At 35.4% G+C, this 12,161-nt stretch overlaps 1 protein-coding gene across 3 annotated transcripts in view; it reads right to left on the reverse strand.

Annotated features, from left to right (window-relative positions):
* The window catches only part of RBBP8 (RB binding protein 8, endonuclease), a 124,502-nt gene that overhangs the window by 56,207 nt on the left and 56,134 nt on the right, over window positions 1-12,161 (reverse strand). The gene's annotated exons all lie outside the window — the stretch shown is intronic.

Consider the following 12,161-nt stretch of genomic DNA (forward strand, 5'->3'; position numbering starts at 1 on the left):
GATTGAGAGCCAGAAGCCCTCTCTCAGAGACAAGAGGCAGATTCATTCCAACTTTCACCTTGGTGCTGGCTGGCGACATTCAGAGTTGAGCTAGAGGCAAAGACTAGCAATGAGACTCTCGGAACCAAGGAAAGCTGAGGCTTCTAAGAAAGCTACTGGAGCCCAAGGAAGGAGAAAATAAACATTTGGATTTTATCAGTTGGCTGTATTTGGAGTGATTATTACTCTGAACTGAAACTAAGACTGCCTCCCGAAAACCTCCCCAAGAAACCTGTTCTCAGAGAGAACTATTACAATATTTTAAAGAAGAGAACACCACATTTTGGTGCCCGGACAGGGACTCAATTTCCAAAGACACACTTAATACATATAATTTAATACAACTGGCTTTAGGAAATTTTATAAGTGTTAAAATAAGGAAAAAGAAGAAAGAGCAGGAAGCAGAGGTGCCAACTAAACTAGGTGAAAAGGAGGAAGAATCAGATAAGAATGGAGGTAAGTACAATTCTGAGTGTGATACTTCACAGCAGGAGAAATTAGATCATTCCACATCTCATGACCCTACCCCCCTCAATTAACCCTTCATGGGTGGAGGAAGAAGGGGGAGGGAGAGAGGCAAAAACACAATCAGCATCTCCTATGAAGCAGAATATGACAAGATTAGAAAAGGCATTAATTAAGGCAAAAAATGAAGGAGAAGATATATCTGATTTTATAAATGCATATCCTATAATACAAGAGCTTGATTCTTCAGGTCAAAAAGGGAGAAGATACACTCCTTTTAATTTGGAAAAAATTAAAGATTTGAAAAAGGGTTGCACTCTTTATGGGGCTACATCCTCTTACATGAAGATGTTACTAGATAATTTGTCTTATGAAATCTTAACCCCAAATGATTGGAAATCCACAGATAAGACATGTCTAGAACCGGGACAAAATTTATTATGGCTTTCAGAGTTTCATGAATTATGTAGGATTCAAGCCCAATGCAATAGACAAAGAGGAACTATTGGACAAATCGCTTTTGACCAACTAGCTGGTGAAGGTCAGTATGCAGAGAATTCAGAACAGTTTTATTATCCCATACCAGTGTATGAGCAAATTTCTAAGCCTGCAATAAAAGCTTGGGGTTCTCTCCCCAGACAGAAAGATGGATGTAAAGCCTTCACAAAAATAGAGCAAGGTCCCAATGAACCTTTTGTGGATTTTTGTGGCTAAGATGATAGGAAAAAATAATGATGAATGTTGGAGGGGATCTGTCATAAGAACCATTGGAGATAATGCAGATACAGAAATAATGACCAGACAACTGGCTAAGAAAAATGCCAAGAATTATATGGAGACTAGACAAAGATGCTTCTTTAGAGGAGATCATAAGATGCTGTGCCATAGTGGGCACAAATGCTTAGTATATCCAAACTATGATGAACATGGGAAGACAAGGTCCCTCTTGGCAAGGGACTTCTAGAGAAACTCGTAGATGTTTTCAGTGTGGGAAAAGTTGGACAATTGAGAGCACATTGTAGATATGGAGATAGAATGAGAAGACAGGGTGAGAGAAAACCCCAAACCCAATGTCCAAAATGCAACCGAGGCTTTCACTGGACCTCTGAATGTAAACTGACCCAGAGAAATGAGAGGCAGGGCCCAGCTCCAAGGTATCAATCAAAAGATAGGTGGGGCATGATGGCAGCTGAACTTACAACCAGAGAGTCTTTAGAAGGTCAGGACTCTGATGTGATCAATCAGCCTAAAAATAATCACATGGCAGGAAGAGATTATAGTTGGGGAGAATACAGGCCTTTTAACCCAACAGGGCAGTGTCCAGGGCAAACAGTTGCAATATAAATCGCCAGATAATGAGGAAAAATCCCCAAAATGGTAAATAGAAGGGAATTAGATAGGTTAATTGCCTGGGAGAGAGGGTTTGCTTGTATTTTTACAGATAGAGAAGGATACAGATGGAGAAGGAATCAGATGGGTGCCAAAGAGCTGTATTCGCCTTGTCCATCAGAGAAAAGCAGAAAAACTTCAAAACAAAGGAGAAGATTTAAGAAACATCTGACACTGAAAGAGCATGGCTGACAATGAGACTATTAAAATAACTTTAAAATCTTCAGGAATCATTGGATTCCCTAACACAAGATGAACAAAAACCAGCAGGAATCACTGGTTTCCTTGAGATGAAAAATTGTTGATGAGACTATTGTAGTACTTCAAAGCTTACGGGAATTATTGGATTTCTGGCACATGAACTAATGGATAATGGATTCCTTTTGGACTATTTCTAGGACTTATGGACATGTATAATTCTGTATGTTGATTAATGTTATTTGTTACATCACTACTAGGCTTGTTATATTGCTATGTGCTTATGTAAATTATGTGCAATGCCTCCCATATTGATGGATTTATGTATACCTGTTTCAAGTGAGCCCCTTTGGAAACCCGCTAATCTGATTTGATTTCCTAGTTCCTTTGGTAGTTTCATCTCCCTTCCTGAGATGTCAGGGAGGGTGTGAATACCTTCTTTTTATTGTGTTTTCACTTCTTTTTTGAGGGAAGGCATGATCACCTTCTTTTTGGGGATATTGATGCAATGTTGGTGGAGATGTGAACAAATCCAACCATTCCCGAGAACAATTTGGGATTATGCCCAAACTGTGCATACCCTTTGATCCAGCAGTGTTTCTACTGGACTTATATCCCAAAGAGATACTAAAGAAGAGAAAGGGATCTGCATGTGCCAAAATGTTTGTGGCAGCCCTTTTTGTAGTGGCTAGAAGCTGGAAAATGAATGGATGCCCATTAATTGGAGAATAGTTGGGTAAATTATGGTATATGAATGTTATGGAATATTACTGTTCTGTAAGAAATGAACAGCAGGATGAATACAGAGAGGCTTGGAAAGACTTACATGAACTGATGCTGAGTGAAATGAGCAGAACCAGGAGATCATTATATACTTCAACAACAATACTGTATGAGGATGTATCCTGATGGAAGTGGATCTCTTCGATAAAGAGAAGATCTAATTCAGCTCCAATTGATCAATGATGGACAGAATCAGCTACACCCAGAGAAGGAACACTGAGAAATGAGTGTAAACTGCATTTTTGTTTTTCTTCCCAGGTTATTTTTTACCTTCTGAATCCAATTCTTCCTGTGCAACAAGACAACTGTTCAGTTCTGCACACATATATTGTATCTAGGATATACTATAACATATTTAACATGTATAAGACTGCCTCCCATCTAGGGGAGGGGGTGGAGGGAGAGAAGGGAAAAATCGAAACAGAAGTAAGTGCAAGGGATAATGTTGTAAAAAATTACCCATGCATATGTATTGTCAATAAAGTTATAATTAAAAAAAAAAAAGAAAGAAGTGATTGGTGGATTTTTTCAATGATTATTTTTCACCCTGCTTCCAGAATATCAAGGCATTTTTCTTTATTTTTGAAAGATGTTGTCCAGACTCTTCCCTTCCCCACCCCCCATTGTGGTTTTCAGGCAGTCTAATAATTCTTATATTTTCTCTCCTGGATCTGTTTTCCAGATCACTTGTTTTTCCAAAGAGGTTTTTCACATTTACTTCTATTTCTTCTTTTTTTTTTTCTTACTTTGATTCTTGATGTCTCATTGAGTTGTTCATTTCCATTTGTCCAGTTCTAATTTTTAGTGAACCATTTCTTCAATGAGCTTTTTAACCTCTTTTTGCATTTGGCCAATTGTACTTTAAAAGAAGTTGTTTTATTCATTGAATTTTTTTCCTACTCCATCAATTCTATTTTTCAATGAGTTGCTTTCTTTACATTTCACCAAAAAATTTTTTAAGGAGTTTTCTTCAATTTCTGTGTTTCCTTTTCCAAACTTTTTTACAAAACTTTCATTTCTTTTCCCTATTTTTCTTCTAACTCTCTTTTAAAAATCCTTTTTAAATTCTTCCAAGTAAGCTTTTTGAGCTTGAGATCCATTCATATGCCACTTTGAGGTTTAACCTGAAGGCATTTTGCCTTTGGGGTCTTTTCTGGATTTGCACTCTGTGCTTCCCTTGTCTCCATAGTAGCTCTGTATGGTCAGAGTTCTTTTTGTTTTTTTTGCTTACTTTTAAAGACTGAGGTCTGCTCCTAGGGCATCGAGGAAGATTGTCAAGAGTTTACAGAGGCTTCTCACTGCCCATGCTGGGGCCTGTGGTGCTATAGGCTTCCCCACTGAATTGGGTGAGCCTGGCCAAGGCCTGCCTGTTATGCTGGGGTTTTCAGGTTCACCATTTATCTTCTGTTAGTTGTAACAGACATATCCCAGATAGTCTGCCAATTCATTGGCCTTCTGAACCAGGCCAGAGTAGTCAATGCTGCAGTATTTGGCTAAGAGCCTCCCACTAAATTACCTGTATGGGACCTCTCTGCCCTGAGCTTTGCTGTGCCACACCTGCAACTGGGCCACATTCCCCTCCTCCTTCTCTCCCCGCTGCTCCTCTCCCCCCCAATTAGGACAAACTTTTCCTGAAGTCCTTCCAAGATATCTTAAACTGGAAAATTATTACACTCCAAATATTTGTGGACTCTGTCACCCCAAAATCTGTTGAGAAGCTTGATCTAGTATTGATTCTGAAGGAAGCCAGAAGAGCTCAAAGTTTTGTTTATTCTTTACAATCTTGGCTCCATTCCAGATGATGTTATCTCTTACAAGTACTCCATATCATCTGTAAAAATTGATGTTTAATTGGAGGATATTATTGATTCTTTAAAAGCAGCATAAAGCCCTTGCCTGTAACTACTGAGATTTGCCTCCAGGCATTATTATTATTATTGTGAATGTTGACAACAATTGATGATTATTTTATTAAACCATGCTGCCTCTCTCTGAACAAATGTGGTATGCTACAGATAGGCACTAGACCTATATTCTAATTCTAACACTGCTATTCAAGAAGTTTAATTTCCTATTCGTAAAATGAGATTTTGAACCAGATTATTAAAGTCTCTTTTATTACTAAAATGATATTATTCCAATTTTCTAGCTACTCTTTAAAAATTCCCTCAAAAGAGCAATCTGGAATTATGCCCCAAAAGTTATCAAACTGTGCATACTCTTTGATCCAGCAGTGCTACTACTGGGTTTATATCCCAAAGAGATACTAAAGAAGGGAAAGGGACCTGTATGTGCCAAAATGTTTGTGGCAGCCCTGTTTGTAGTGGCTAGAAGCTGGAAAATGAATGGATGCCCATCAACTGGAGAATGGTTGGGTAAATTGTGGTATATGAATGTTATGGAATATTATTGCTCTGTAAGAAATGACCAGCAGGATGGATACAGAGAGGCGTGGAGAGACTTAGATGAATTGATGCTAAGTGAAATGGGCAGAACCAGGACATCATTATATACTTCAACAATGATACAGTATGAGGATGTATTCTGATGGAAGTGGATTTCTTTGACAAAGAGATCTAACTCAATTCCAACTGATCAAAGATGGACAGAAGCAGCTACACTCAAAGAAAGGACATTGGGAAATGAATGTAAACTGTTTGCATTTTTGTTTTTCTTGCCGGGTTATTTCTACCTTCTGAATCCAATTCTTCCTGTGCAACGAGAGAACTGTTCGGTTCTGCAAACATATATTGTATCTAGGTTATACTGCGACATATTTAACATATATAGGACTGCTTGCCATCTGGGGGAGGGAGTGGAAAAATCAGAACAGAAGTGAGTGCAAGGAATAATGTAAAAAAATTACCCTGGCATGGGTTCTGTCAACAAAAAGTTATTATAAAAAAAATTCCCTCAAAATTAAGGTCTAATACTTGTAAAAGAAAATGATCATAATTAATCTTCGACAAAGTCTAGCAAAGGAAATCACTGAAAAAAAAAAAAAACTCTTCTCCCAATGCATATTTTTGTTACAATTGTTATATGATTGTTATAATCAATTTTGTAAGAATTGAACAAATTACCTGAAAACAATGTAGCAGTTACCATGCCATTATTGAGATACTAGAAGCATCCAACTCAGTTCTATACACATAACTTATCCATGTATTACAAATATATAAATAGAAGCAAGCATAGTATTAACACAAATGCATCTGAAATCCACACAGAAGACTTTTTTATATTTAAAAATAGATCACTAATACAATGATGTTAAAACAATTAATACAGAGCATCCCAAGGATCTTAATGAAATTTTAAGTTTTTTTTTAAGTAGATGGCAAAGAAAACATTTAGAAACTCAGAACTGCATAAAGAGAGTGTATGTATGTGTGTGTGTATGTAGTGTTGTTTAATATCAAACCTTCTCTGGTATGAAGGGAGGGTCAAAATATTTTATGTGTTTTCTATATTGTAAGGTGCTGCACCCCCAATCCCTATGATATAGAAGAGATAACTGTATTGTTTGGCTTGCTGTATTAAAGTCTGGAAAAACAGATAATCACAAGTTTAAAAATTTTCAAAAAATTAAAATTCTAATTCTCTAGAACAAAATGGGAGCCATTGACTGCCTAAGGTGATGTGATTATCTCTTGACTACAAAGTAAGTGATCAATTCTAAGTAACATGTAAGGACAGCATTCTACCTCTTTTTCTCAACCAATTGTAGGCTTCTACCCTAATACCTTTAATAAATATATAAATAATGAATTAAGTGATGAAATAAATAACTGATAAATGTCTGCCAGATGAGACCCTCAGGCAGATAGGTTAAACTGATGGCTTTCAAGCCCTAATGTATTGCCTGTCATCTCTATGATGGGTACTGTACTTGAATCTCAAATCATAACATATCTGGCATCCATCCAACAAATCAACCAGAATTCTTTAAAAACAAAAAAAACAAACAAACAAAAAAAAAACAAACCAAGAATGGTATAGGAAAAAAATAAGAAAAGAGATAAGAGCTGGGGGAGTTGGGGGGGGGGGAAGGAGATATGAAAAGAAAATTAACAGCTTGAAATAAGAGGTTAAAAAAAAATCCAAAAAAAAATTTCTTGAAAATTAGAATAGACCAAACAGAAACTAATGACTTCACAAGATATCAGGAAATATTAAGAACAAATTCAAATGACTGAAAAAAAAAAGGGGGGGGGGGGAAATGTTAAGGAACTAAGAGCAAAAACTGACCAAGAAAAGTTTCAAGAGGCAACTAATTTAAGGCAAGAACTATTTTTGTTTTTTCTATATATTCCAAAGGTGTAGCACAAATCCTAGGCATACAGTAAGCACTTGATAAATCTTTGTTGATTAATTACTTGTTCTTGATTAACTTTTTAAGGAAGGGGAAATGGGCATGTGGGTATATTTGCAACTAAAATTAATGTAATTTCTGGTCAGGAGATCGTAGCAAAATAGAAAGAACGGAAGACCTGGGGATCAGATCTGAGCTCCAAATCCTGTCTCTTGATATTCCACAATTCGTCTAATGTCTCTGAATCTGTATCCTACCCTGCAAAACAAACATTATTAGTTATAATAATAGTAGTTATATTACTAAGTGGTGTTGACGATTAAATGACATGGTGTGTATAAAGTCCTTTGGAAGTCTTAAAGTGTTAAGGACCATGCCTAAGTGAAGGGGCAGGTTAATTTTCCTAGAGCCTCCATAGCTGTGAATCATAACACTTGAAGGAGTTGCAAAGCAGCCTTTCCTAACATAGATGTTCCTTGTGGATTGGAAATGAAATAAACTGGAGGCAAGAGTGAAGAGTGAAGAGGAGAGAGGTCAGAGAACAGCAACTGATTCTTAGTCTCCTTGTAGAATCCTCCTCCTCCTCTCACATGAAGAGATCCATTCTACAGGTCTGAGTTAGATGTCCAGCAGCCACTGGCAAGTGGCTCCCATATCATAACATTAAAGTGCTTTGTAAATCTTAGTTATCATTATTCTTCTAAATTAAAAAAATCTGATTATTACTCTGAACTGAAACTAAGGGTGCCTCCAGAAGCCCCCCAAGAAATCTGCTTGATTACACTTTAGAGGAGAACATTACACAAAATCCTTATCTTCCTTCTTCTTCAAGATTCAATTCAGGTGTTTCTTTTTCCAATGAAGCATTCCTTGATCCCCTGCCACTTGATTATTTTTGTTCTTTTACCTCAATTTTTCTTGCATGGTACTTATTTGCGCATATGCATTATTTCTTTCATGCCATATTCTATTATAGAACACAAGCTTCTTGAGCAAAGGAACTTTTATCTCTTGAAAAAACCCTTTAAAGCTCTGTTATCAAGAACAATGCCTAGTACCTGGTAAACAATGGCCACTGAATTGAATTTGCATAGATTTCCACAACAATGCATTTAAAATTCTAAGTCAATGATTTTAAGAGACCCACTGAAAGTCATATAATAATGCATGATTTAAAAAAAAAAAAACTAATCACACATATGAAACAATGTTTTTCAGAGCTGCTCTACTGGGGAAAATTTATAAATAGAAAACATAAAAATATAATCTCATTCCAGAATATAATAGATTGGAAATGTTTGGTTTGTCATCATTTTAATGCAAGGTACTGAAGTAAGGAAATAGTAAAGTCTGTCTTTCAGATCAGTTTGAATTTACATTTTTTAAATATAGTGTACCAAAAAAAAATGGCTACACTGTACAGATTTTTCATCTCAATATGGTACTAAATTAAAATTAAAAATTTTGGCAAGCTAAATAAAACATAAGCTTAAACTACAATAAAGGACATGCATATTCTTATCCCTCAAGCAAATCATTTCTGCCCTTTAATTACATTAAATGTTGGGGCTATTCTTAATGTTTATATTTACATTTAAAATTCCAAAATAAATATAAGATTCTAGTATATCTTTACTAATCTTCAACCAAGATACTGTAAAACTGTCTGCTGAAAGATGGACCATTTGAAGCATTTTTCTAACAGACTTAGTATTTTCATTAAATCTTTAGCATCAGAATTTTTCCAACAGTTGATAACTTGGGATTAATGCAATAAGAAGAATAATAGACTTTATCTAGATGAATAAAAGCCACGGCTAGAAATAAACTAGTAGACAAAGAAGCCTTTTGAGACATTCAATAATAATTTAACTAAATGCTATAATTCTGGGTATTAAACAATATCCTGTTGTCTGGTTAATTTGCTTCTAAAAAGTGAGTAGCTTGTTTTTCAATAGAATCCCACTGTTTTCTAAATAACTTTCATCAAAAAGTATAGAGCAGTTAAAAAGAATATGAAAATGCAATGTGTTAACATAAAGTTAACCTGTTTCTATACAAAGAATTAATTAGAAAAATCCAAAGGAAACAACTTTTAGAAAAGGTATTTTTGGTCAAAACAAGTGGAAAAAAAACCCTTGACATTGTGCTAGGGCATACTTACTATACTGCTACCATAGATCTTGGAATTCAAATATAAATCAATATAAGTATATTATTTTTCCTGTTCATATAAGAAAGGCTTAAATGCTTACATTCTTAAATACCACTCATTCCTACTATGGCTACCTGAGAACTGTTTGTTGTCCAGTTGTTTCAGTGGTGTCCAATTTTTTTGTGATTTTCTTGGCAAAGACACTAGAATGTTTTGCCATTTCCTTCTCCAGCTCATTTTACAGAAGAGAAATTGAGATAAAAAAGGGTTAAGTGACTTGTCTGAGGTCACACAACTAGTAAGTGTTTGAGGCTGGAACTGAACTCAAATCTTCCTGGCTCCAGCCCAGAGCTCGATCCACTGTACCACCCAGCCAGCTGAAAGTAGAAGATAAAAGGAACAGGAGCAGGTTGAAGGGATGGGACTGAGAAAAGAGTTATCACACTGATTTGGAAAAGAAAATCATCTATTTTCTTTCATGGAAGTTTGATCCTAGGGATGAGGGTCAAGAAATTTCTTTGGAATTAAAACTACCCTTAGCTAGTAAACATTTTACATTAAAAGCTACAACCCAAAAGAGTTCTCTTGACTACTTGTTCTACTTCAGAGGGAGGAGGAAATACATAGCATAAAATCACTTACCTGACATGATTAACTGCAAACAAAACTTCCAAGAATCAATAAAAATACATGTCGTATGTATAAACACACACACACACATATTAAGAAACTGCAGTTCATTTATATATCTAAATGGTTTACTACAATTGGCATGAAAGTACAAGTTACCTACCAAGCTGAAAAGACATCAAGGATAGACTTATTAACATTCTGCATGTTTGTCATTTAAGAGACAGTCTGGCTAAACTCAGAAAGGTTTACCAATTGAAATTAGGCCATTAGTAATTAATACTTTCCAACCACAACAATTTACAAAAACCATATAATCATGGCAAAGATAAGTTGTTATCTGCACTATTGGAGGAAATACCCTATCTTCAATGAAATCACTGGCCCCTAAAGCTTCAATCTTTGGATAGCTTATTAATACTGTATTTTTTCTTTCTTTATCATTTTCTTTAAAAAAGATTTTGTAAAGTATTTGGAATTCTTTCATGGAAATATCAATGATAATAAGATAACAACAGCAGCTGATCTACTGTACACATTCAAAATTTGATTTCATGTCCTTAAAGAGCACACAGGTATTATTCTCATACAGAAAAGAAGATTCTGTCTACATGAGTTAGTGACTTGCCTTTCAGTCAAAGATTTCAATAAAAATCACAGAATTTTACAACTGACCTGTAAAGGTCATTTTATTCATCTCTTTTAAAGTTAATTATAACCTAAGAAGTTAAATGACTTGTCCAAGCTCACAAAGATAGCAAATGGCAGAGCCAAGACTAAGATTTTTGATTTTCTATCTAATGCTGGAATCCTAGCAAAACAGTATCACAAGAATAGTAACAAATTTTGTAATAAATATTAAGATGTTTAGCAAAACTACACATAACTGTGTTGGGCTTGAATAACCTTTTAAAGACCTTGGCATAATAACTGTATTGCCTTTATAAGCTTACTTTATTATACTCTTAAACACTCCATAAAACTTTAATGACTTATGCTTACTCTAAAAGATTAAACAAGTTAACTAAAGCACAATTTAACTAAACATTAAATCATCTACTCTAAAGCTCTTGAAGTTCTTTTTTGAGTGGGAATTTTTTCCCCTAACAAAATGAAGACAGTTGAACTTAATAACTTAATAAAGCCATCAGCCATTATATTATCATATGGCAAAGTTTTGTGATTTTGTCAAGTAGGGTAATTGCTTCCCCTGAGGTAGAATATAACTTATTTTTAACATATTAGAGGTCTTGGAGAATAACCAGAGGATCAAAGAGGATAGAGAATAGCTGGAGGATCAGAGAGATTTTGCAAGTATTGATCAGGGACCAATTATATACTAGGTATGGGCAGCTAGATATGGGCAGGTATGTGACATATCAGGCCTGGAATCAGAAAGACTCATCTTCCTGAATTTAAATCCAACCTCAGACATTTACTCCCTGTGGGACTCTGGGCAAGTCCCTTCATTCTATTTGCTTCAGTTTCTTCACCTGTAAAATGAATTGGAAGAGGCAATAGCAAACCCCTCCAACATTTTTGCCAAGAAGAACCCACAAATGAGTCAGATATGACTAAAAAATGACTATATAACAAAATGTGCTAGGTACCAGGGACAGTAAAACAGAAATGAAACAGTTCCTACACCAAAGGACTGAATCTTCTATTGGTGAAGACGTGTGTGTGTGTATGTGTGTGTGTGTTGTATGTATGTATGTCTATTTATATGTGAATCCTCATAATCACCACAATTTTTTTTTTTGGATTGTACCTATGATTTCTTCAAAACAGGGAGCTCTCAATAAGGAATTCAGCCCCAACATAAATTACTTGTCCAGGGTCACACTGTATCAGAGGTGGGAAATGAACTAAGACTTTTTGACTCCAAGAACAGCTCTCCACTATGTCATGCTACCTCACATAAATATATAACCTAGATAACAGAACAAGATAATTTTTTTATGGGAAGAATTGGGGGAGGATTTAGCAAGTAAGGAAATAAAGGCTTCCCATAGAAAGGCTACCTGAGCTTTAAAGGAAACTATATCCATCTATCCTACCCAGTGATGATTCCCATAATAGGTGTGAATAAAGTTTTGTGAGAAAATATTGTCTCTCTAACCAATAATTTTATATTATTATGCCTTTAAAGCTAATATTATTCATTCAACAAGTATTTATGTGTCT

This window comes from Antechinus flavipes, chromosome 1 (genome assembly GCF_016432865.1).
Source record: "Antechinus flavipes isolate AdamAnt ecotype Samford, QLD, Australia chromosome 1, AdamAnt_v2, whole genome shotgun sequence".
In the NCBI taxonomy this organism is placed as follows: domain Eukaryota; kingdom Metazoa; phylum Chordata; class Mammalia; order Dasyuromorphia; family Dasyuridae; genus Antechinus; species Antechinus flavipes.